Below are 25,851 nucleotides of genomic sequence, written 5' to 3' on the forward strand. Positions count from 1 at the left end.
GGAGAAAGCATCAGAAGGGCCATGTCCTGTCTTCCACTGGAATCACCACAACTAAAGAAGCAAACATTTAAATGAGACTTTCTCGTGCTTTTGAAGCAGGTGGTGAAAACTTAACAAGAAAAGAAAACAATTGGCTTAGCACAAACCTTCTATCCTTCAGAAAAGACTTGAAGACTTCCCGGTTCCCATCACATTTTAAACATCAACTGTTGCTGAATCGCCTTTTCATTTTTTGTGTTGTGGTGTAATGCATAATGGATGATACACATAGATCTATTTATCTATGGCTGTTATATTAGTTCTTTGTAAAGCTACCCATGTGACAGAGCCCGTGCTGCTGCTATGACATAAATGAATAAATGCATTAATGAATGAATGAATGAATTAATTAATTAAAATAGCCCATTGAGAAAAATGTAAAATAGCATTGCTTTAAAAGTGGATGGAAAATTCTCTATAGCAGACAAGGTCTAATTTGTCCTACCAATCTCTTAACAGCACTAAGGCATCTCAAGTGTCCGATTAACAACTGCAGTCAGTGGGGCTGAAGTTGTTGGTTATGCACTGTCAAGATTACCACTTTCATACCACAAATACCACCACTGGTATTTACTGGGGCTGCACCCCAGTCCGTTGTTATTTTGCACATCATGCTACTTCAGTTTAGAACCAATCATATGCAAATCAGTCCTGAACCTGCTCCCTTAAGAACAATTCAGCCCAAACTACCAGGCCAAGTCCTCCCTGAACCGGAACCTAAGTAACCCAAGACTGGTTTTGCCCCAAGCTAAACTCACGGGTGCAGCTTGGTTTCATTGGCACAGTGCACATGGGACCCACGTCTGGGCATACCTGTCTACTTAGGGCGTCACCTACAGAAGTATACAAAGAAGAGATGAATGGCCTGTTCTCCTTTCAACAGGATCAAATGATATACCCCTAATTGTCCTATTTAACTTACTTATAAGCCCCAATATATAGTACAAAGTGTACCCAGGGCCTGTAAGTTAAATTTCACTAGTGGATTGCAGCACCTATTGTGATATCCACTACAGCAATAGTGGAAAATATGACTTCAGGCCTACCAATGTAGCCTCACTAAAACAACTTTGCAATTTGACCTGTCAAAGCAAACAATTTTGACAGGTCACAAAATTTATTTTAAACAATAATAGGTCACCACTATGTAAGTCTTACTGCCCATGGGGGTTCGTGCCTGGTAGTTAAAAGTAGGACATGTAGAAATCTAATGTTAAACATGTCCATACAGATAAAAAACCTTAAAAGCTATTTTCACCATACCAAGGCTAGCTTTTCCATAAGAAAGAAATTGCATATGGAAGCAATATTAAATTTAATAATGCCATCAATGGCTCTCTCTGGCTTAGAAAAACCTAAAAAAAGAATTCCTGGACTCTATGTATATTTTTTAAAAGCCCAATTCACTAGTTATGTTAGATTTCTAATTGATATTATGGGCAAGGGGATTTTAGAAATTAACCTTTTGCCTGCCTAAAGCATCTGGATGCTAATTTGCATTATCCTCCAGCTACACTCCTCTGAGTGCTCAATCCTGAATGAGGTGTGTCTCAACGAGTGACCCAAATTTCCATCACTGGCTAAGGTAGACATAATCGCTATAAAGGGAGCGACCAACCGAGAGAGACCGCGAAAACCATCATAAAGAGCCCATGGGAGCGCAAGGAGGTCGCGGTAGGACACGCTTGAACACGCTGTGTAGCTCCCGCAAAGAGAATGACCCTAAGACCGAGGTGGAAGCTAAGAAGACAGACACTCGTGCCGGCAAGGGGGCCAAGCAAGAGAAAGGTAAAGACAAAACGGAGGCTCTCAAAAGCACTAAAATCAACGATCTCAAAGGTATGCTGCCGGGGGGCCCGGGGGAGAAAAAACAAGTTGCAATAACTAGCATGTTTCCCCCTATTGATGGTGACAAAGAGATGGGGGCACCAGGGGTGCCTCAAAAGGACAAAAATATGGCTAGTCAGGAAGCAATATCTACAGAGAACCCCCAGAGTTCCCCCCTAGCTATCTCATCAGAACATGTGGATTAGGGGAGGCCATCCTGGGGGTCGTGCGATGAGAACACAGTCCTGGGTTCACCGGAGGAGCCCTGTAGAGACCCCCAAAGAGAGGAGAATACTGAAGGGGATACCCGGGAAAAGGGTAGTACCCCTACAGCAATCGGCAAGCCTGGGGAAATGGTGCTTGAGCAGTCACAACAGATAGATAATGATGAAGGGGCTATCCCGAAAAAAAAGTGCTCCGAGGTGGGATATCTCTCCCCAGACTCCATGGAAAAATTCTATTCCCTGAATGAAGAATCAGCTGTTTCAGAGACTGGGCTCTCCAGCAGTAGCGAAGGGGTGGAATGTGAGGATACCTCTACTAGCAATTACGGCCAACAAGAGGAAAAGAGAGTCCAGAAAAGAACAAAACGGGGGCCGGAAGGGAAGAGGCACAGACACGAGAAAAACCTAGACAAAGAAGGAGAACTTGAATGGGATTATTCAGCAACTCAACTGCTATTCCCCAATAGCCCAGAAGGGGCAGGAAAACTTGCAAAAGAACAAAAATTTAACCAGGGGTCGCAGAAGGCCCAGGATTAAACCGCAGAACCCTCTTTGTCAATGATCTTTCAGTCCTTGAGGTCTTTTCAGGATGAGATAAAGATCGAAAATCGCCAAGCACGGCTTGCCTCAAAGAAACTGCAAGGCACTATGCGCAAGGCTGGGAAAACATGCACAGAGATTGCAGATAGGTTGGGCATGGTGGAAAAATGCACAGAAGATTTAGAAAACACGGTGGATACATTGAAAGAGCAGGCATCCTTACAAGACAGTATTTTAAAAGACGTAATGTGGAAGCTGGAGGAAGCAGAAAACTGTCAATGCCGAAATAACCTGAGACTGCTGGGAATTCCTGAAAATATCGAAGGGAAAGACATTAGGGGATTCACAATAAACCCACTGAAAAACTCTCTACCAGAACTAGCACACTGGGACTGGGACAAGGAAATCCAGCGGGTGCATAGATTTCCCCTGTCAGCTCCCAAGCGCCCTGTGAATACACAAGGATATCCATGCGTGATTTTAATATACTTTGGGAACTTTTTACTTCGGCAGGCCGTTTACGATCTGGCTAGACCCAACATGAAGAGAAAGGGGGAAAACTTTTCCTATTTCACCAAACCAGACTTTGCACATGCCACAGTGGAAAGGAGATGGAGACTCAGGCAGCTCATAACCCCTTTCCAAAAAGCCGGCGCATCAGCCTTCTTACAAAATCCGGCTAAACTAAAAATCATTCATCAAGGACGGACTTTCTATTTCATATCCGAAATACAAGCACAGAAACTGTTAGACGAAATTATAACAGGGGGAAAGTAACCTATCGAGACTAAATGAGCCAACCACCCCACGTGGCAAAGCACCTGAAGACAGAGAGTGGGATAGTAAATATATGTTCCTCTGACCTTCCAGGGGGGTTGACGAGGATATTGTGAAGATATTGTGAAGGGGGGAAAAACATCTCCAGGGTTCCCTTTTTCTTTTTGAGTGATACTAGAAGAGAAATGTAGCCAATCGATTTCTTTTTCTCACATATATATAAGATTGAGCACAAGGCAAGGTAGCGGGAGGGGGGAGGGAGTGCGGGCAAGGACAACTCAGATGCTATCACACAGGCTCAGGATTGAGCCTGATTGCCCTAAGAGGTGTGGGGGAGGGAGGTTGGAGGGGGGAGACTTCAAACAGGGTGGTAGGGGGGTGGGGAATCGGGATCACAAGCACTCAACAGGTATAAGACATGCAATCAGGATAGATAAATCATGGCGCATCAAACAGATCAAAGGTCAAGACCGGTATGAATGGTATGAAGGGATGATACGATCGAGGGTGGGGGGAGTTAAAACACCTAATGGCTAAACTAAAAATTCTGTCTATCAATATCTGTGGTCTTAATGACCCGAAAAAAAGCCAAAGAGTGGCGGTGGGACTAAGAGCAACAGGGGCTAATATCATACATCTCCAAGAGACACATATGGAGGGATCGCAACGACATCTTCTTAAAACCCTAGGGTATTGGCTGGTTATTGCCACAACGTAGGCAACAAAGACACAGGGGGTAGCCATCCTGGCAATGGGGAGGGGAATGCAATTCGTTAGATCTGCCGCCGATAAATATGGCCGATGGGCAATCACGGAATGCCAGTTCAATAACGGGAAAAAATTAACTATATGTTCTATATACGGCAATGTCACCGACAATCCGGATGTATTGGAATTTGTCACTAATGAACTGGTTTACTGGCCACTCCCATTGATTGTATTTGGTGACTTTAATTTGAGCTGGTTGTGTGATTGGTCATTAGAGTCTGGATTTATATATAAAGGGAGAAAACCCAAGGTATATCGGGCCCTTAAAGAATTGTGCATCACACACGGTCTGAGTGATTGCTGGCAGGCAAAACACCCTAAAGATCCAGGTTATACTTTTTTCTCCAATCCACATGCCAAATTCGCTAGATTAGACTATCAATCAATCAATTAGTCATTTGTAAAGCGCACTACTTACCCGTGAGGGTCTCAAGGCGCTGAGGGGAGGGGCTGCTGCTACTGCTCGAAGAGCTAGGTCTTGAGGAGTCTTCTGAAGGTGAGCAGGTCCTGGGTCTGCCGCAGGTGGACAGGGAGGGTGTTCCAAGTCTTGGCGGCGAGGAAGGAGAAAGACCTGCCGCCGGAGGTTGCTTGTTGGATGCGGGGGACGGCAGCAAGGGCGAGGCTGGCGGAGCGGAGCTGGTGGGTGGGTGTGTAGAAGCTGAGTCTGCTGTTCAGGTAGGCTGGTCCGGTGTTTTGGAGTGCTTTGTGTGCGTGGGTGAGGAGCTTGAAAGTGATCCTCTTCTTGATGGGGAGCCAGTGTAGGTCTCTCAGGTGGGGGGTGATGTGGCTGCGGCGTGGGATGTTGAGGATCAGTCGGGCGGAGGCGTTGTGGATACGTTGCAGTCGTTGTAGGTGTTTGGCCGGGATTCCTGCGTAGAGTGCATTGCCATAGTCGACGGCTTGGGTCACCGTTCTTCTGGTTTCGGTCGGGATCCATTTGTAGATCCTGCGGAGCATGCGGAGGGTGTTGTAGCAGGAGGAGGAGACGGCGTTGACCTGCTTCGACATGGAGAGGGAGGAGTCGAGTATGAATCCTAGGTTGCGTGCGTGGTCCGTGGGTGTAGGTGCTGTTCCCAGTGTGGTCGTCCACCATGAGTCGTCCCAGGCAGAGGGGGTGGGGCCGAGGATGAGGACCTCTGTTTTGTTCGAGTTCAGTTTCAGACAGCTGCTCCTCATCCATTCGGGGACGGCCTTCATTCCCTCGTGGAGGTTGGTCTTGGCGGTGTGCGGTTCCTTGGTGAGGGAGAGGATGAGCTGGGTGTTGTCGGCATAGGAGATGATGTTCAGGTCGTGCTGGCGAGCTACTTGTGTGAGGGGGGCCATGTAGATGTTGAACAGGGTAGGGCTGAGGGATGAGCCCTGGGAGACTATGTATTTGTAACCAGTGCTATAATCTCAAGCTGCATAATAGATAAACTACCACAAGTCCTATCGGACCATAGTCCCCCAATTATGAGTTTTGACAGTCGAAAAATGAATGACGACTAGAATATTTGGACCTTTGAGAGGGCCCTGCTCCTAAATAAAGAGTACTGCCAACATACAAACAAATGGATACCTGAATTTTTAGAGGATAACCTGGGTAGTACCTCAATAGAGATAGTTTGGGACACTCTTAAGGCAAGAATCAGAGGAGAAACTTTACGGTTTTCGTTAAAATCTAACAAAGAATCTAAACTAAAAATGGGGATGTTGCAAAAGAAGCTGGCTGTAGCGGAGGAGGGATTGATAAGGGCGGTACAAGAATGCCAGGATATCGAGGGGGCACAAAGAGTGGTGACAGTGGCTAAAAACAACATCATCGATATCTTCATAGAAAAGGCGATGTGCAAGGCTACAATGAATAGGAAGAATACGTACGAGTTGAGCGAACAAGTGGGACATCAATTGGCGGAACGCACCAGGCAACAAAATACGGCTAATATGATCAAGGAGATTAAAGATCCAAAATACGGCCTTAGAAATTACCCTAAAGAGATAAGAGCCGCATTTCAAAGAAACTACCAAGAACTATATGAGGAAACCAATGTACAACAAGATGAGATTGAGGAATATCTCGATCAGACATTAAACCCGAAGCTGCCGCAGGAGGATCAAGACAGCTTGGATGAAATACCACAGTGGGAAGAAATATTGCTGTCAATAAATAGTCTAGCCAAAGGGAAGGCAGCCGGGTTGGATGGTATACCAGCAGAGTTTTATGCCAAATTCTATAAACTACTAAAGGGGATTTTAAGTGACCTATTCGTACACGTCTTTCAGGGAGGGCACCCTCCGGGATCGTGGGCTTGAGCTAAAATTGTAGTTTTCTTAAAGAAAAACAAAGATGCTGCAAAACTTGGATCCTATTGTCCTACCACCTTAATAAATTGCGACTCCAAAATATATGCGAAATTGCTAGCCAGCAGACTAGCGCCAATCACCTACAAAATTGTATCGGGCCGATAACATGGGTTCATTCCGGGGAGATCTACCACCGACCATGTACAGAGAGTGATCACACTGTTTGACATTACCGAGATGGCACTCATATTATTAGATGTGGAGAAAGCCTTTGATAGGGTCTCCTGGCGATATCTATGGACAGTAATGTCAAAGAGTGGTATAGGGGAACAGTTCATCAGAGCTATTCGAATGTTGTACACAAGTCCTGAAGCAGTAGTAATGGTGAATGGGCAGCATCAGGAAAAATAGATGTAACCAGAGGGACAAGGCAGGGATGCCATTGCTCCCCCCTACTATTCGCAATTTTTATCGACCCCTTTATCCGCAGACTCGAAAATAATCCGGCAATCCCACCAATAAAGTCCCTAAATGGCGATACAAAGATCTTAGCTTATGCGGATGATATTGCGCTGGTTACAAGTGACCCAGGTGCAGCAGTAAAAGTGATGGAAGAGGAGGCAAAAAACTTTGGGAAGGTATCCGGGTATAAGTTGAACCAGGATAAAACTCAAATAGTTCTTAATAACAAATCTGCGAGTAGTGATAATCGGGTATTAGAGAGTGCCATCTATCTGGGGGTTAACATAACTACCAATCTGGACAACCTGGTGAAGGTCAATCTAGACCCTCTTATAAAACAAACTGAAAAAGACTAAATAACTTGCACCTAACTATTGGAGGTAGATGCAATGTGATAAAAATGCTTTTTTCCCCAAAATTTCTGTATTATTTTAGGACAATTTGTTTGGAGTTTACGCCACAACTGTTCAAAGCCATAGATAACATGTTCTCCCGATTTATATGGGGATATAGAAGACCTCGTAGGGCGCTTAGATACATCTCATTCCCGAAAGAAAGAAGCGGCCTAATCTAGAAGTATATTGGTGGGCTATGATCCTGAAATATTGTAATGTGTTATTAACTCCAAATAGGAACAACAGGTCAAATAGGGATATACCAACACCACAAGAACTTATTCTGGGCAATGAGGCTAGTGGGTATCTATGGCGACATACATATAACTGCTACTTTAAAAGAGTACGCTTCAAAACCCTGGCAGGCATACATATAGCCTGGAATAATGTGTGTAAACTCCTCGGAATCGGAAGGTTTTCTTACTCACCCTTTTATCCCAAGACAATAATCTCCCGGAGATATTCAATGACGCATGTATGAATAAATGGCTAAGTGCAGGGATCACTCAATTTGGCTGCTTCTACTCTTCGATGGGGCTTAAATCATTCGAGGATCTAAGAAATGAGTATACGTTAGATTATAGAGACTTCTTTAAATTCCTACAAGTCAGAGATTTTTTAATAAAGAAAGGGGGCGGGCAATCCAAATTTCAGAGAATTCAGATCATTGAAATAATAAAGAAAAATAAAGCAGCAAAGATCAATGAAATCTACGATAGCTTGGTCACCACACTTCCTGATGACATGAATACATTTGTCGTAAAATGGCAGGACAAACTTGGGACAACGGTAGAGTCATGTCTGAGATCTTATGAACTATCTCAATCCACATTAATGTCTGCTACACTACAAGCCCAATACTATAAAACGTTTTTTCAACTATATTATACACCAAATAGGATAGCCAAAGGGGGATCCGGTAAAGGTACAGAATGCCCGCAGTGTGCGCTATAAAAGGCCGACATTGTACATATATTTGCAACATGTGATACATTACAAGTTCTGATTAGAGATATCACTGGCTTTTTATCCGAAATTTTTAATGTAAGAATCGAAATCACAACGGGAGAAATAATGTTAGGTATAGATGGAAATATTCCACCAAATAATATGCAAGGGTTGATGTTTATATCTATGGCAGTACTTAGAATATGTCTGGCCTTGGCATGGCTGGATCCAAACCCATCCGTATTTCAACAGTGGCGGGCGCAACTACTGGCTTCTTACAGCCTAGAGATAGCTATCTATAGAAGGAAGGGGCGGAATAAAAGGAAAAAAGGGCTGAAAATCTGGGATCCCCTGTGGCAGTGGATGCAAAGCCTAGAGCCGCGAGACTAGACCTTAATTGCTTAAACTATAAAATGTAATAGGAAAGGCTTTGACTACACTATGCCGAAATGTCTGGTGTAAGGCGAATCTTTTATGTACTATAACATACCTATTTGTTTTTCAAAGCATAATGTCTAGCTTATGATATTATAAATATACCTGATTTCATGTAAATACTGAGGAAGACAATATCTGGGGGAGGGGGGGAGAAAGAAGGGGAAGTATGTATATGAAAAAATGCACAATAAAGATTATTTTAAAAAAAACAAAAAGGGAGCGACCCTTGACCCTGTTCACAAGCAGGTCGCTCCCCCATGCGGCACAGCACCACCTGTGTGTCCATGTCCCTGTGAGCACTGCCACCGCCAAACGCCGTAAGTTTGAGGCCCCCTGCCTCAGTTGTCTTGTCTAGTACTGCTGCCTTCTCTGTGCCCCCTGGTGCCCCACTGTTGCCCTTTTCTTTCTGTGCCCCATTGCTGCCCTCTTTCCTCTCTGTGCCACATTATTGTGTAATTTAGAACCTGTGCACTGTTGTTGCCCTCTTCCTCTCTGTGCCACTGTTGTGTATTTGAACCTGTGCCCCATTGTTGCCCTTTGCTCTCTCTCTGCCCGTTGCAGTGTGCTCTTTATTTCTGTGCCCCCTGTGCCCTTTTTCCATTTTCTCTGCCCTCTCCGCTCCCGATTTTCCTACCGCTGCGTCCCCTGTGGTCCGCCCCCCTGCTCGCCCATTCGCCGCCCCGCTCCCACCTCCCAGCTGCTCCTCCCTCCTCCCTCCCCTTATCATGGTGGCCTAAGGCACGCGTAAGGCAAACCTGTCTGTGCCCGTCCGCGCCTGGACCGCACCCAGTGCCAGACCCCATGGTCCCCACGACTGCCACGATGACCGCCGCCGCTACGCCGCTAGCACCCTCCACGCACTCAACATCGGATGACTACACACCTGCTTCCTGGCCGCCCCGAAGTGCACCAAAGAATCCTTCTCCTGCCGGAACTACAGATTCACCAGTCTCCGAGCCGAAAACCCGCCCACCAGTACAGGTCGCAACCACCTCAGATGCATACTACTGAACACCCGCTCCGCAAGCAAACGTGCCGTCGAACTCTGGGACCTGCTCGACACATCCTCCACGGATGTCACATTCCTGACAGAGACCTGGATGAACGACTCCTCAGCACCCAACACCACCACAGCCATCCCGGACGGCTACAAGATCACCCGCAGAGACCGCACCAATGGAGTAGGAGGTGGAATCACCATCATCCACAAGTTCACCCTCAAGGTCTCGACCAACTCCAACGACACCCTCAGCACCGCCGAACACCTGCACTTCCAGATCCACACTGAACCCAACACCACCCTCAGGGGAACTCTGATCTACAGACCCCCCGAACCCTGGCCTTAGTTCAGCGACTCCATCGCCGACTTCGTCAGCACGCAAGCCCTCACCTCCACAGACTACATCCTCCTCAGAGATCTAAACTTCCACCTCGAGAACAACAACGACACCAACTCCACCACCCTGATCCACAACCTCGCCAACCTCGGACTTAGACAGCTCGTCACAATGCCCACCCACTCTGCAGACCACACGATTGACCCCATCTTCTCCACAAGCTCCCACGTCTCCTTCAGCCACACCACCAAACTCCACTGGACGGACCATCACTGCATCCACTTCACCTTCCGGAAACCAACCATGGACCACCGCACCCAAAAGATCCCCCGCCGCAGCTTGAGCAAAGTCGTCGAAGACCAGCTAAACACCGCCCTCGCCCGAAGACCACCCGCCGACCCCACCGACCTCAAAGCCGCCACCAGCAACCTCAGGCGTTGGAACGACGACTGCGCCAACACTCTCGCCCCGATCAAGAAACCCTTCAACAGATGCACCAACAAGAATACCAGCTGGATCTCCGTGGACCTCCAGACCTCTAAACAAACCTGCTGAAAACTAGAGAAGAAATGGCACCATGAACAGACACCAGAGAACCATGCAGCCCACAAGAACGCCATGCGCCAACACCATCACCTCATCAGATCTGCCAAAAGGACCTCCTTCAAGGACCGCCTTGACAACAATGCACACAACAGCAAAGAGTTCTCCAACATCATGAAGGAACTCTCCAACCCCAGCTCCAACACCAACGACATCCCACCATCGCAAGACCTGTGCAACTCCCTTGTCACCTTCTTCCATCGCAAGATCGCAGACAGCTTCGACAACCAGACCACCCCAACAGACAACGACACCTCAGACCCCGCGGCCACCACCCACAGTAACCCCCTGCTCACCTGGACTAACATCAATGGCGACGACACCATCAAAATCATGAACACCATTCACTCCGGCTCCCTGTCAGACCCGTGCCCACACCACATCTTCAACAAAGCCAGCGCCACCATCGCATCCCATCTCCGCAAGGCCATCAACATCTCCTTCGAGACCGCGACCTTCCCGGATAGCTGGAAGCACGCCAAAATCAACGCCTTGCTCAAGAAACCCAAGGCAGACCCGAGGGACCTCAAGAACTTCCGGCCCATCTCCCTGCTCCCGTTCCCGGCGAAGGTCATCGAGAAAACCATCAACAAACAGCTAACCCGCTACCTCGAGGAGAACAACATCCTGGACCCATCTCAGTCGGGTTCCGCAGCAACCACAGCACCGAAACTGCCCTCATCGCCGACACCAATGACATCAGGGCCCTGCTGGACAACGGCAAACCGTGGCCCTCATCCTCCTGGACCTATCAGCCACCTTCGACACGGTCTGCCACCACACCCTATGCACACGCCTCTACAACGCAGGGATCCAAGAAAAGGCTCTGGAATGGACCATCTCCTTCCGCTCCGGCAGAACCCAGAGCGTCCGCCTCCCCCCTTTCCGTTCCGAAGCCTCCAAGATCATCTGCGGCGTACCCCAAGGATCATCTCTCAGCCCGACATTGTTCAACATCTAAATGGCCCTGCTCACCGATGTTGCCAGACTGCCACTGTGTGGAACTCTACAGGTCTAGTGCACCATCCATAATGTGTCTGCATTACGGGCTGACATCTCCTTTCCCACATAAAAGGGCCTGCCTCGGCAGGTGATTTGAGGCGGCTGAGGTGAGAGCATCCTCTGGAGATGCAGTATATGGTGGCAGTCTGCTCTTGAGGTGAAGGATTAGATGGGTCTGCACGACCGAGTCCCAGTCCCTACTGGGAGGGCAGGTGAGCAGTAACCTGTTGCTGGAGTGACGGCAAGCTGACCCATGGGACTGTAATTGGTGCAGCTGGGCGCATGCCTGGCATTGTGTGAGGGCTCTGTGACTGGTCTAGCTGGATGACAAAGCTGATGGCTGTGGGCTCGCTTGGATGAGGGCTGGCCACGGACTATGAAGTGGGCCACGCCCAGGCTGCAGCAAGGAAGAGCTGCTTCCGAGGGGGCATGCTGGCACTGCTCCCCTTCAAACACTGCCAGCATGGAACATTTAGAGCTAATGTCTGAGTCGAAGACAGTGGGGTCTGGAGTGCCTTCCTCCCTCACTAGTCCTGTATTTACCATTTGGCCCCATTGCCTACTGCTGTTTGCCCACTGCAGAGCAGGCTGCTTGAAGAGACAGTTCTCAGAGGTCTAAACCGGGGCCTGCTCATTTCCTACTGGGTTCTTAGGAGAGGCGGGTCTGCTGACCACCCTGTGCAGCCATGCAGCTGGCTAGTCTTCTATTAATCCAGCCTTGAATAACCTGCTGCTTGAAGCTCCAAGGCAAACACTGTACCTCCTGCGATAGGGAAGTCTGAAAAACACCTTGCTAAACTGATGTTTTGAGCTGCTCTAATTGTATCTATTTCTTTGTGAAAATCTCAAGAAAAAAATCACCAAGCCAAACTGATCTTCGACAAGAAGTGCCCCTCGAAAACAAGTGAGGATGCCAGCAGTGGGAACTCATCTGACGGGAGCCAAGGCAGCCCATCTGAGGATATGGATGTCAAAGCTCTACTTGCTAACATGCACACTAGCCTCAAAACTATTGAGTCAAAGGTTGATACTGTGAGGATTTGGGTGCATTATATGGCATAGTTGTGCGACCTTAATTTGTAATACACTCGCAAAACTGTTTTGGGTCTGGTCAGACTCATAAAAAAAACCTTGGGTAGCTGTGGCTTCAAGAAGCATGGACTAAACAGAGGAACTAGTGCAAAGCATTTAGGAGCACCAAAGATTAAAATAAGAAAGTCATACAACACAAAAGAAATTCGACATCAATTTATAAAAATAGATTCAATTTTTATTCATTTTTATAGACCAAGATGACCACAATCTACCAGAGGGTTCCGGAGATATGTTTATTTTTAGAAAAAACGTAAATCTCAGTTCATTTAGTCATAATCATAAACAATCATTGGTAAGTGTAAAGTTTGGAAACTTTTGAAAAGTTTGAAAGAGTTGTCTTCAGCTACTCCGACTTCACTAGGGTGATTGAATAGGGCAGGAAGAAGGTCAGGGGTCCAATAGGGAGTATTTTGATAATTACCTGGTTACCAAAGTATTCTCCAGTCCAGTTCTGAAGTTTACATTATGACTGCATAGATTTAATGGAGTGGCCCTGATGCTGAGGATGCAGGAGATGGAGCATACTCAAGGATGCTCTGCGTGCCGTGCGGTTGACGGGGGTGTCCTTGTGGCTACTCCTTAGTCAACAGGTGAAGTGGGTCAAATTTGGCCACAGGGATCAGGATCCTTGAAGTCCTCTTTGAGACAGAAGTAGGCCAGCTGCTGCAGGGCTACTGGTCTCCGGTCACAGTGGGTCCAGTGGTATTCTTTGACAGAGACTACTGTCCTTCTTGCTCAAACAATCTGGACTCAGACAACACTCCCAGGTCTAGCAGACTCGGGTGGATGACTAGCCAATGGGCTACCAGTATCCCTCCCACCCTGTGACGACTTCTGGCTATGTGTGGCATTCAGCAATCCTAGGGTGTATTATTCTGCCCACTCCCAAGATGTCTGAACCCTTCTTTGGATGTTAGGAGCTTGGTAGCCAACCCTAGAGATGTGATTTCCTGTGAGCTACAAACCCACTGGAAAACCGGTTTGGGCACTGGTCTGCCCTCGCTGTTCCCATTGCCAGCCTGTCTACCTGAATGAAGGGGCAACCCCTCTGGAGTGTGATCGTAATTTGCCCACCAAAGTCGGATTTGCCTTTGAAGCTTGCCTTTTGGGCCAGCACCCTGAGTGGCTTCCTGCAAGCAGGAGGTAACACCTCCCTCTGTAACAGGCTATCATTATTCCTAAACTTGGAGTTGTTCACAGTACTCCTCAGTTGAGCAGAAAGCTGTCTGATGGCATTAACCGTGAGACGCTACTGGACCAACTGGGCTACAGAGTGGCAACTTTCTAAAAGTTGGCTTTCCTTAAAAGTGACATTAAATTCAACTTGGGCATTGCTTGACCTGTCATCCTAAGGGTGATCTTACCCCCAAACGTTTTGCCTGCTTACCTCCTATGTTTGCAGATTCTTTTTGATGGCTGTTGGACTCTGAGCACTTTACCACTGCTAACTAGTGCTAAAGTGCATGTGCGTCTCCCCCAACCATGGTAACATTGGTGAATACACAATTGGCACTTTTAGTTTACTTATAAGTCCCTTGTAAAGGGGTATACAATGCACCCAGGGCCTGTAAATTAAATACTAATAGTGGACCTGCAGTACTGATTATACCACCCACACAAGTAGCCTTTCATACCTGTCTCATACCTGCCGCTACAAAGCCTGTGTGTGGTAAAACAAGCTGTTTTACAATCCTTCTAGACTAAGTTTGAAGATGATCTCCACAGCTACCACTTAGATAGTTTTCTACACTTACATAAGTGAGCACCATATACTAAGCCAGCTTCTCACACACACCACAACTTAAATCCCACAAGCGCACCTTTCAACGACTTGAGAGGATCTGGCGTTCCTGCAAAACAAATAACGATCTCACCAATTTCAAATTTGCCCTCAGCAGGTACCACCAGCAACTAAAAACCCCAAAGCAAATGCCCTGGCCCTTTCCTTGGACAGCAGCTTAAACCACGGCAAGGAACTATTCTGCATCATCATGGAGTTCTCCAACCCCACAGCCACCGAGAACACCATTACCCCCTTGCAGGAACTATGAAACACCCTTGCAGATTTCTTCTACACCAAAATCGCCCCATCTATGAGAACTTCAACCCCCAACCCCTATAACCAAATTCTGCAGACTCTTCAACAACCACAACCCCCACAAAAGCTTAATAAACACATGCGAGTCTCTCTACACGAAGACAACCGCTGCTATCATAGGTTTCATCTACTCGGTAGCCCCCAAAGACCCCAGCCCCACCACGTGTTCAACCTCAGAAAAAGGTTGCCACAATCATCAATGCATCCATCGCATCTGTCTTCTTCCCTAAAGGTTGGAACACTCAGAAATCAAATATCTCCTAAAAAAAAACACAGCAGACCTCAAAGACCCTAAAACATTACTGCCCCATCTCCCTACTGCAGTTCCCAGCCAAGTACTATTGAAAGCAATGAACCTCTAATTAAAAGCCCACCTGGAGAACAACAACCTACGAGACCCCTCCCAATATGGGTTCAGCTCAAACAACAGCATCAAGACTGCCCTGATCACAGCCACAGATGGAAGAATGAATGAATAAATAAAGGCATTTATATAGCACACAGCTACTCAAAAGAGCATCCCGGCGCATCAAAGGCCCCTGGAGCAGACCCCCCCACCATCTACAATTGCAAAAAAGAAAAGGGAAGAGAGGAAAACAGAGAGCGATGGCAGATTACTCACAATTGCTGGTTAAAAAGCTGAGTTTTGAGACGCTTCCTGAAAGTAGCTAAATCTGTCACCGCTCTCAGTAAAGTGGAGGGTGCATTTCAGGACTGAGCACCAAGGAACCCAAACGAGGAGCCCCCAGCCCGGATGCAAGAAATTCTAGGAACCGTGGCGAGAGTCATCGAGGAAGATCTCGGAGTTCTGGAAGGAACATAGCGGGCATCCCTTCTGCAAAGGTACTTAGCCCCCTTTCCGTGCAAAGCTTTAAAGAATAGCACCGTAGCTTTGAATCTGATTCTATACTTTAACGAGAGCCAATGTGAGGTTCTGGACTTTTAAGAGTCCAGAGGTGTCAGGGAAACAACACCCGAAGACCCCTGAGTTCCTTCCTGTCTCGGTGCACAAATAAACAGAGATGCAGGTTTCTCGATGGTGGCGTCAGAGACCAAGATTTATTTTACTGCAAGGACACAGAAGTCATAGGAACCACACAGAGGCAGAATCTACGAGACTGTTCAAATTGCATTAAGTGGGTTGTTCCTTAAATACACGAAATATGTCTTTAGGCAACATTACACGAATATTTCTCATGCCCAACCCGGTATCCCAAACAAACAATAAATAGACATCAAACAATAATTAGTCGTAGGTTTTCGGTATTCGATCAGGTCCCCTTGTCAGTTTTCCATTCTTTGCCTGATCCTCCCCATCATAAAAATCGTAACCTCCCCATTGTAAAAGCCCAGAAGGAGAGGAGCAGAGCCAGGTGCAAAGGATTGAAAAGTAGGATAAGAGGTGTTTATGGATCATAAACGGGCATGGCTACCGTCTTCGGCCTCTCAGTCAGGACAATGGACAGGAGAACCAGTATAGCAGGACTGGCCTCAGGCAAGGGAGGCAGCTTGATTCTGCCTAGTCATGCAGCGTCAGCCTTTCTCGGGGCTCGAGCTTACGTGTCCTTAACAAGGTGATTCTGCCGGGGTCATCGCCCGTCCATTGACTATGTGAGGGCAAGAAACAAAATGGATGCCGGAACTAAAATGGATGCCATGACTTAACCACAGAATGTCCTATTTTTCAGTGAATTCATGCTAGTTGCGCAGCGAAAACACTGTCATGCATATAATGGATCATTTACGGTTCATTGGTACCAAAATCGTGTCAGTACTACGATACCGAATACACGGGTTCGGATCGCTACAGAACCTCAAATGGAGCGCTCTGAGATGGGGGAACATATGAGTCCTAGCTTTAAGCCTGAGAATGGCTCTGGCGGTGGCATTTTGTGCCACCTGCAGATGCTTGAGAAGATATTCTGGAAGGCCGAGGTAGAGCATATTCACATAGTCCATTCTTGAAGTAATCAGTGCCTGGACCACAGATCTCCTGTGGTCTAAAGTCAGGAGTGGAAGGAACTTCCTCAGCATCCTGAAGAGACCAAAGCACGTTCCCACCACAGATTAGACTTGGGCTTTCATAGATAAGCGATCATCTATCAAGATGCCCAGAGTATTTACCTTTTGTAGTTCGGCGAGAGGTGGCGACATATCTTCTGGCGACTAGAGTCTCCAGTCGTCTGGCGGTTGAGTGCCGAAAAACATGATTTCCGACTTTTTCGGATTGCATTTAAGCTGGTTCGATCTTAACCATGCGAATACTTTTGAGAGGCAAATTATGATCTTGGATCCCTCAAAACTCTTCTCTTTGTCTCAGGAGAAAAGGAGCTGAGTATCGTCAGCGTATGCAATAATTTACGCTCCGTATGTCTCCGCCAAGACAGCTAAAGGGGTCATATAGAGATTGAGTAATGTGGGGCTCAGAATGGAGCCCTGAGAGACTCCCACATCCATTCCCAGGATTCCAGGTGCAAAGGGAGGAATCCAAACCTCCTGATCCCTGTCTTTCAGATAGGTAGAAAGCCACTTTAAAACTGAGCCTCCGATACCGAGAGCCTGGATCCTGTCCAGAAGTTTATCAAGGGGCATGGTTTTAAAGGCCGCTGATAGGTCTAACAGGATCAGAATGGCTTTCCCCCCATCCAGGCTCTCCCTAATGTGTTCAGAGACTTCTAATAGAGCAGACTCAGTGCTGTAGTTAGCTCTAAACCCAGACTGACTTCTGTGGCGAAGGCTGTTGGTTTCCACATAGTCAGTAATCACTGAGTTAACATATTTCTCCAACACCTTAGAAAAGGCCTGGAGAAGGGAGATGGGCCTGTGACTTTCTGGAATTTTTGGATCAGCGGACGTTTTTTAAGCAGTGGCAGAATTTATGCCTGCTTTCATTTAGATGCAAAAACAACAGCTGATGGACAGAATGCAGAATAATGTCATACATTCACCCCAGTACAGAGATCTGAGCCTAAATCCATAGTTTTTTTTGCTCACCATGCCATTCCAGTTTGAACCCAGCCATATGCAAATCAGTCTTGACCCTGTGCCTCATGGGAACAGTCCAGCCCAAACTGCCAAGCCAGGTCCTCCCTGGACTGGGAACAAGAATCCTTGGACCGGTTTTGGGGTTTCACCCACTTCAGCCAGGATAGCTTGATTCCAGTGGCATGGAGAGCACGGGACCCACGTCTGGGCATCCCCGTCCCACTCTTGGTGACAAATACCAAAACAACAGTTGATGGACAGAATGGAGAACAATGTCATACATGAACCCCAGTACAGAGATCTGGGCATAAATCCATCGTTTTTTTGCTTACCATGCCATTCTAGTTTGAACCCAGCCAAATGCAAATCAGACTTGACTGTGCGCCTCATGGGAACAGTCCAGCCTAAACTGCCAAGTCAGGTCCTCCCTGGACTGGAAACAAGCATCCTAGGACCGGTTGCGGGGTTTCACCCCTCTTCAGCCAGGATAGCTTGATTCCAGTGGCATGGAGAGCAAGGGACCCATGTCTGGGCATACTTGTCCCACTCGGGGTGACAAATGCAAAAACAACAGTTGATGGACGGAATGCAGAACAATGTCATACATTCACCCCAGTGCAGAGATCTGGGCCTAAATCCATAGTTTTTTTTGCTCACCATGCCATTCCAGTTTCAACCCAGCCATATGCAAATCAGTCTTGACCTTGTGCCTCATGGGAACAGTCCAGCCCAAACTGCCAAGTCAGGTCCTCCCTGGACTGGAAACAAGCATCCTAGGACCGGTTTCGGGGTTTCACCCCTCTTCAGCCAGGATAGCTTGATTCCAGTGGCATGGAGAGCACGGGACCCACGTCTGGGCATACCCGTCCCACTCGGGGTGTCAAATGCAAAAACAACAATTGATGGACGGAATGCAGAACAATGTCATACATTCACCCCAGTACAGAGATCTGGGCCTAAATCCATATTTTTTTTTGCTCACCATGCCATTCCAGTCTGAACCCAGCCATATGCAAATCAGTCTTGACCCTGTGCCTCATGGGAACAGTCCAGCCCGAACTGCCAAGCCAGGTCCTCCCTGGACTGGAAACAAGCATCCTAGGACCGGTTTCGGGGTTTCACCCCTCTTCAGCCGGGATAGCTTGATTCCAGTGGCATGGAGAGCACGGGACCCACGTCTGGGCATACCCGTCCCACTCGGGGTGACAAATGCAAAAACAACAGTTGATGGACAGAATGCAGAATAATGTCATACTTTCCCCCAGTACAGAGATCTGGGCCTAAATCCATTGTTTTTTTGCTCACTGTGCCATTCCAGTCTGAACCCAGCCATATGCAAATCAGTCTTGACCCTGTGTCTCATGGGAACAGTCCAGCCTGAACTGCCAGGTCCTCCCTGGACCGGAAACAAGCATCCTAGGACCGGTTTCGGGGTTTCACCCCTCTTCAGCCAGGATAGCTTGATTCCAGTGGCATGGAGAGCACGGGACTCTCGTCTGGGTGTCTTTTGCTTTCATTTAGATGGCATTTGTCCAGATTCTAATGAAGTGTTGCACATTTTATTTACCACTGGATTAATTGCCTGTGATATAGACACTAGCACTTTTGTTGGACAAGGGTAGGAGGGAGAGCCTGACTTTAGGCTTTTGATGCTAGCTAGGGAGGCTTCCAATGACAGCGGGGGAAATTATGCAGTGAGTGAGTGGCTCCTAACACAGGCTTAATAGAGGGACCTAATAATATTTTGCCGCACGAGGGCGAGTTTGCCCTCAGAATTTCTTGGATTGTCCTAATCTTTTCATGGAGGAAAGTTGCTAATACTACAGGCCAATCAGCGGTGGCCGGAGTGGCCTTCAGCTCCAAGGGCAGGTTTGTAAAGGTTTTTATTTTAAAAAGCTCTTCACTTTTACATTTGAACGATTCTATTTTGTTAATGAAATAGTTCTTTTTGGCCTCATAAACTTTATTATAGTGACCTTTAAGTGATTGTTTATATTCACTTTTGGCGTCTAGATCATAATGTTTTCGCCATTTCCTTTCCAACCTTTTGTAGATAATTTTGCTATCTTTGAGCAAATGATTGTACCAGGGGGCTGAAAATGTGGTTGTTCTAGATGATAGTGACTGCAAGGGAGCTAATTGATGGACATTTTGGAGCATTCCAGGAGTCAAGCAGCAAAACATCGATTTCGGCATTGCCGTGTGGAAGGGGAGTAGAAGATTGAAGCCTTTCACCTAAGGCCACCGATTTGATATGGTGGAAGGCTCTGAATTTAGTATCTTTCTTCAAAGCTGTCGCCGGATGACCCATTTCTAACAGGGTTATCTTGAACGCAATAAGAAAATGGTCAGACCGCACCAGAGGTAGGGGGGCCTCTATTTCCAGAATTATATTCGTGAAGATCTGATCGAGAGTGTGGCCTTTATTATGTGTAGGGTACAGGACTGCAGGAGCCATTTCCAGGACCCATAAAGATCAAATAAGTGTCGTGGCTTCTGAGTCAGTAGGAATATTCATATGAAAATTAAAATCCCCCAGAATCATGTAATGGCTAATGCAAAGGGCCAGAGGTGCCATCATCTCGCTAAATGAATTAAAAAATGATTTACCCGGTGATTACATCAGAACCCTCCTAGACAGGGGAGAGACCGCCGCCCTGATCCTCCTCGATGTCTCTGCAGCATTCGACATTGTGTCTCACCACACCATTGTTGGAACTGGCACTTTCTGGTTGGCTGAGGCATTACCCCAGCAAAGCAGAAACTACCACTCCTCTCAGGGGCTGGTGATTACACACACTGTATAACCTGCGCTCACCCTTGGGTAGCTTGGTACTGAGTAGTCAGGCTTTCCACAGAAGCAGTGTGTAAAGCAATGGCTCCGCACTCACTCACGATAAATACCTTAAGTGTCATAAAAGAGATTTCATACATGATGTACATAAATAAAATTTGTATTCAACACACATAATAAGCAACACAACATGAACATCATGTATTTTTGGGCATAAATCACATTTGGAATTGTTACTAGCAGTACTCGGCTCAACCGTGTTCAAATGACATTAGTATTAGGCACACATGGAAAGATGCTAATATACACCCCCCAGCACCCTTATGCAGTGCAGCACATTGTAAACCCCAGGCCCACCCTCCCAATTATTATACTTTAATACTACATAGTTCTAGGGGAGCACCATGGGTTCTAACTATATCAGAAATCAACACAAACCCAAATTCTACCACTTTTTAGCAGCACCGCGGCCCTTGGGCGTGTGAGGGAAAACCAATGTCAATAATAATGCTTTTCTGGCATGAATGTGTTGTGAATCACAGGCAGTTCCCCACTGTCACTCCAGACACACACACTCACTCTGCACCGCTACGCCGTAGCACGGATATCAGACAAGTCCAATCGGAGGCACTCACAGGCATACCCACTCAGCACCATAATGCAGTGCAACTGATAACCAGCAGGTCAATTGGTTACACTCTGCAGACCCCGTGGCCCCAAGCCTCCCATTGGCCTCCAACTCACCCCGACTATACTAAACCCATACATTGGAGACACCCCTTCCCTCCCCCATTCACTAAGCCGCACAAGGCACTCTTATCACCCAGGCCTGAGCCAGCATCACTACCTGGCAATTCAGAGTCGTTAAGGAAGGCTGGGTGATGAAAGGGCAGTTGGTCCGCTATGCTAAGGGCCAAGTAAGGGAACCGGAGTTGAATGGAGAATTAAGCAGGGGGTCCTCTCGAAAGAAGGAGGCACCCTGTCAGGGACACGCTGAGCAGAGTTGCACCCAGGCACTCTGCGCACTACATCGGGTGCGTGATGATGCAGGTCACACCAGACCATTCTGGTCACACAAACAGAGTTGCAAAATCTGTACCTTCTTGAAAATGAGGCAAAATGTCTGGTGCATTTCGATTTTGGCCCCACCAGACAACTGTAGTCACTCACATGATCGAAGAGTTGCAAATTCCATACCTCCCTGGAAATAAGCCACAATGTCTGATGCACACCGATATTGGTCTCACTAGACCACTTTGGTCACACACACAGCCACAAGTTCAGCAGTGACTAACAAGGTAGAATGAAGCACTACTATGGTTATGCTCCTACCGCTATGGGTCGCAACCTGTGAATCAGACACCGCACGTAATCAGCATGCAGTCGGCACAAGAGAGATGTGGCGTATGCATGCCAAGGTCCCCTTGATGAGACTGCCACATGCCTTAGATGCTGGCCAGACTTTGGGCTCTGCTCCAGGCGATCCAGTCTCCAAGCACAATTCTTAGGTCCACACCCACGACTCACTACCAGCTGGAATCCAATAGATGATGTGAGGACTTGAGAGGGCACCTCGCTCCAGGTGTCACAGGTTGACAATGTGGGTCCCTCTTAAAGGGTGTTTGATGTCCCTGAGACTTCCGAAAGAACAGGGGGCAAGCTTGACAAACCTTTGGAGAATACACTTCCGGGTGCCAAACAGCAGCAGGTAGTTAGCCTAGGACAGCCACTATCCAGGGAGGGCACGCAGTCCCTTTCAGTGGCAATAATCTTCCTTGTGCACAACCGAATCCTCTGGCAATGTTCACCACGTGGGTCCAGGTTCTCCTGTCCCACTTCACCACAAGTGTATCTCACGAGGACGGCACCAGTAGATATATTGGAATGTGCCTTTGAAGTTGGGGGTGGTTCAAAGGGTCTGCCTTTAAACCACATATGTCTCCCCTAAATTTCAATCCTGCCTGCCATGAGGTTGTGGAATTCAAATCCTTAGTGAGGCCATGATCTGGTCCCAAAGGCCAAGTGTCAAAACCTCCTCCTACAATCTCTGCAGCCAGGCCCACAAATGGTAAAGGTTTGTTGTTTCAATTGAATGCCCAGTGTTTTATGGTTGCCACTGGAGAATGCCCAGATATGCACCCCCAACCTCCAGTGTGGAATGGACTCAAGCATCAAGACAAACTAAGGGTTTCAAAGCATAAAAATGCCCAATTTCTAGTAGTGAACAATGAAAATTCCAGATAAGTATCTGGAAATACCACATGCACTACAAAATGCCACTATAAAGTGTGCTAGATGTTGTCAAAAATTCATCAAATGTATCCAATAATCCGGAATTTTCATTGTTCACTTTTTGAATTAGGTGGCCTGCAGAGCCCCTGACCTGATGCACACATTACTTTTGTTGAGTTTATTTAAATTAGGATAATTGTTAAATCTGTTTGAATTAGATTAATTGAGTGCATTCAAGCTACTAATCTTTTACAATTTCTAGTAGTGGCATTTCTACACGAATCATGACAAAGCCACCATGACCAATGGCAAGAGGTTATCGCTGCAAATCCAATATTATGAAACATTACAAGGGTGTTCCACCGCAATCCACTATTGCAGCCTGAAGTAATATCAACCATTTCCCCATGTTAGCCTATAGGTAGCAAAAACATGCATAGTTATTCCTCGCTACCTGGGCAGTGAACACAAATGTGTACCTGCCTTGCCTTTCACCTACAACTCGCTTCACCCCTTAGGACGTACCCTCAGGATCCTGGGGTGGAAGTGAAAGGTCCTCTCAGGATGGCTAGTGACTTAAACAGACCAGACTGAGAAAACACGCAACAGTGTGCATCAGCCTGCAAAAACAGGTTGGACATGTATTTAATAGCTCCATCGGTGCAGGTAGCACTTCAGCCTCTGATGGCAGGCTGGACCTATATCTAAGAGCACTATCAGTGCAAAGTGAACCCCAGCCTGCAATGGAAGGCTGGACCTGTATTATAGGACCACCCTTGGTGCAAAGTGCACAACCACCTGCAACGGCAGGATGGGCATGTATCTAGGATCACCCTTGGCACCAGTGCACACACCAGCCAGTAACGGCAGGCTGGACCCATGCTTAGCATGGCCTCGACACCAAGCACAGGTCAGCCTGTATTGGCAGGCTGGACATGCATTCATAGACACTACCGGTGCCAGGGTGCTGACCAGCTCAGAGATCAGGGAAAGAGAGTTGCCAAAAACTAGGAGGACAAAAAGCAAAGAGTTTTAAGGAAATCCTCCTAAGAAGGGCCATGTCCAACAACCTGCCTGCAAGGTCTTTCCCAATAGGGCAACCTAGGCAAAGCAGTCAAATGGGTCTCATCCTTTCTCTCTGGTTGAACCCAAAGTGTCTGCCTCCCACCCTTAACCACAGGACCTAAAAACATCATCTATGGCACCCCACAACGATCTTCTCTAAACCCTATCCTCTTCAACACGTATTTGGCACCTCTGGCTACCCTGGTCAGATCCCATGACATGAACATAATCTCCCACATGGATGACACTCAGCTCACCCTCTCACTCTTCTCCTCAGACCCGACTAACTCCAAACCCAACTTCCACAGGTGCATGACCAGTGTTGCAAGCTAGATGCACAGTAGATGTCTATAACTCAAATCAGACAAAACAGAAATACCTACCTTCAGAAACAATAATTACCTGTGAGATTACTCCTGGTGGCCTACAGAGCTCGACCCAGCACCTGCACCCACAGACTGCGCAAGAAATCTCTGAATAATACTCGACAGCATGCTCTCAATGAGGAAGCAGATAAGCACTGTCCCATCCTCCTGCTTTCTCACCCTGCGCCTGCTCAGAAACATCTTCAAATGGCTCCCCTTCTAAATCAGACGCCCTGTCACCCAGACGCTCATCACTAGCCGTCTGAACTACGGCAACTCCCTCTATGTGAGAATCACCACTCAACTTCTTAACAGACTCCAAATGATACAGAACGCAGTATCCAGGCTCATCCTCGCCCTCCCGAGGAGGACCTACTTCTCCCACACCTCGAAGCCCTACACTGGCTCTCCGTCAGCATGTGTTGCCAGTTCAAACTGCTCACCCACGCCTACAGAGCTCTTCATAACAAGGGCCCAGCCTACCTCAAACACAAGGTGAACTTCCACCAACCCATCTGGAAACTGAGCTCCTCATCTCTCTTCTTGGATGCACCCCATGCATCCACAGAAGCAAGAGTGGTGGCTGCACCTTCTCACACCTGGCAGCTAAGTCCTGGAATGATCTCCACCACCTCACATCACCATCCATGCAAAAGTTCAAGAAACACCTGAAGACCTTGGTCTTTGACTAATTCAGCACAGCAGCAACCCCCCCTCCATGAATGGCTACATTAAGAGATGAAAAGTAGCACTTTAGAAACCCTATTTGATTTATTTGATAGACTGATTGGCTTTACTCTGGTCCACTGTGACCAAATAAAGCCATGGGTGCTTATTGCTTCTAAGTGCTAGAACTCCATTTCATCTTTAAAAATTCATAACTGAACTTCTATACATTGGATTTTTGTTGTTTTAGTCTTGATTTGTTTATTAAATAAATGTCTATATTCCCAAACCTGTGTGCATTCTTTTTGTGGTGCTTTCATTGTGTTACTGTATGTGTGTGTTGCACAAATACTTCACACATTCCTCTTTAAATAAGCCTGACTCGTCTGTTGCAAGCTACCAGAGGATGAGTACAATGCAACTTTTAGTGTGCATCTACTTTACCATGACTAGAGTGGTGGTTCCTGCTTTGGCAGGGTATATATCCTTAGCAACCAGAAACTCCATCAACTCAGGTTTAATGCCATGATTAATTTGATACCTTGAAGTACCCATTTTAGTAGTCCTATTCAGAAGCTAGCTTGTCTGATGGGTCAGCCGGTAACTCTGTGTTAGCTAGTGGGGTACTAACTTTTCCACAGTAATACAACAATTTGCAAGTGTTGCTGTCAGGACATATTAAAAGCTCCATAGGCCTTCCGTAGGGGAGCCTTACATATATTGTTAAGGGAAGTGGGGGGTTTGCTACTGGTTTAAATAGCAAAGTCGATCTAGCAGTTTAAAACTGCTCTTCTAGGCTGTATTGGCAGGCTGGGAGACATTTTTTATTTTGTCCCACGCAGGGTGGCACAACCAGTGTTGCAGCCCTGGTGGGACTCTCTGTCTTACATGCACTGGGTACCATTAGG

The sequence above is a fragment of the Triturus cristatus genome, chromosome 2_1, assembly GCF_964204655.1.
Source record: "Triturus cristatus chromosome 2_1, aTriCri1.1, whole genome shotgun sequence".
NCBI classification, from domain to species: Eukaryota; Metazoa; Chordata; class Amphibia; order Caudata; family Salamandridae; genus Triturus; species Triturus cristatus.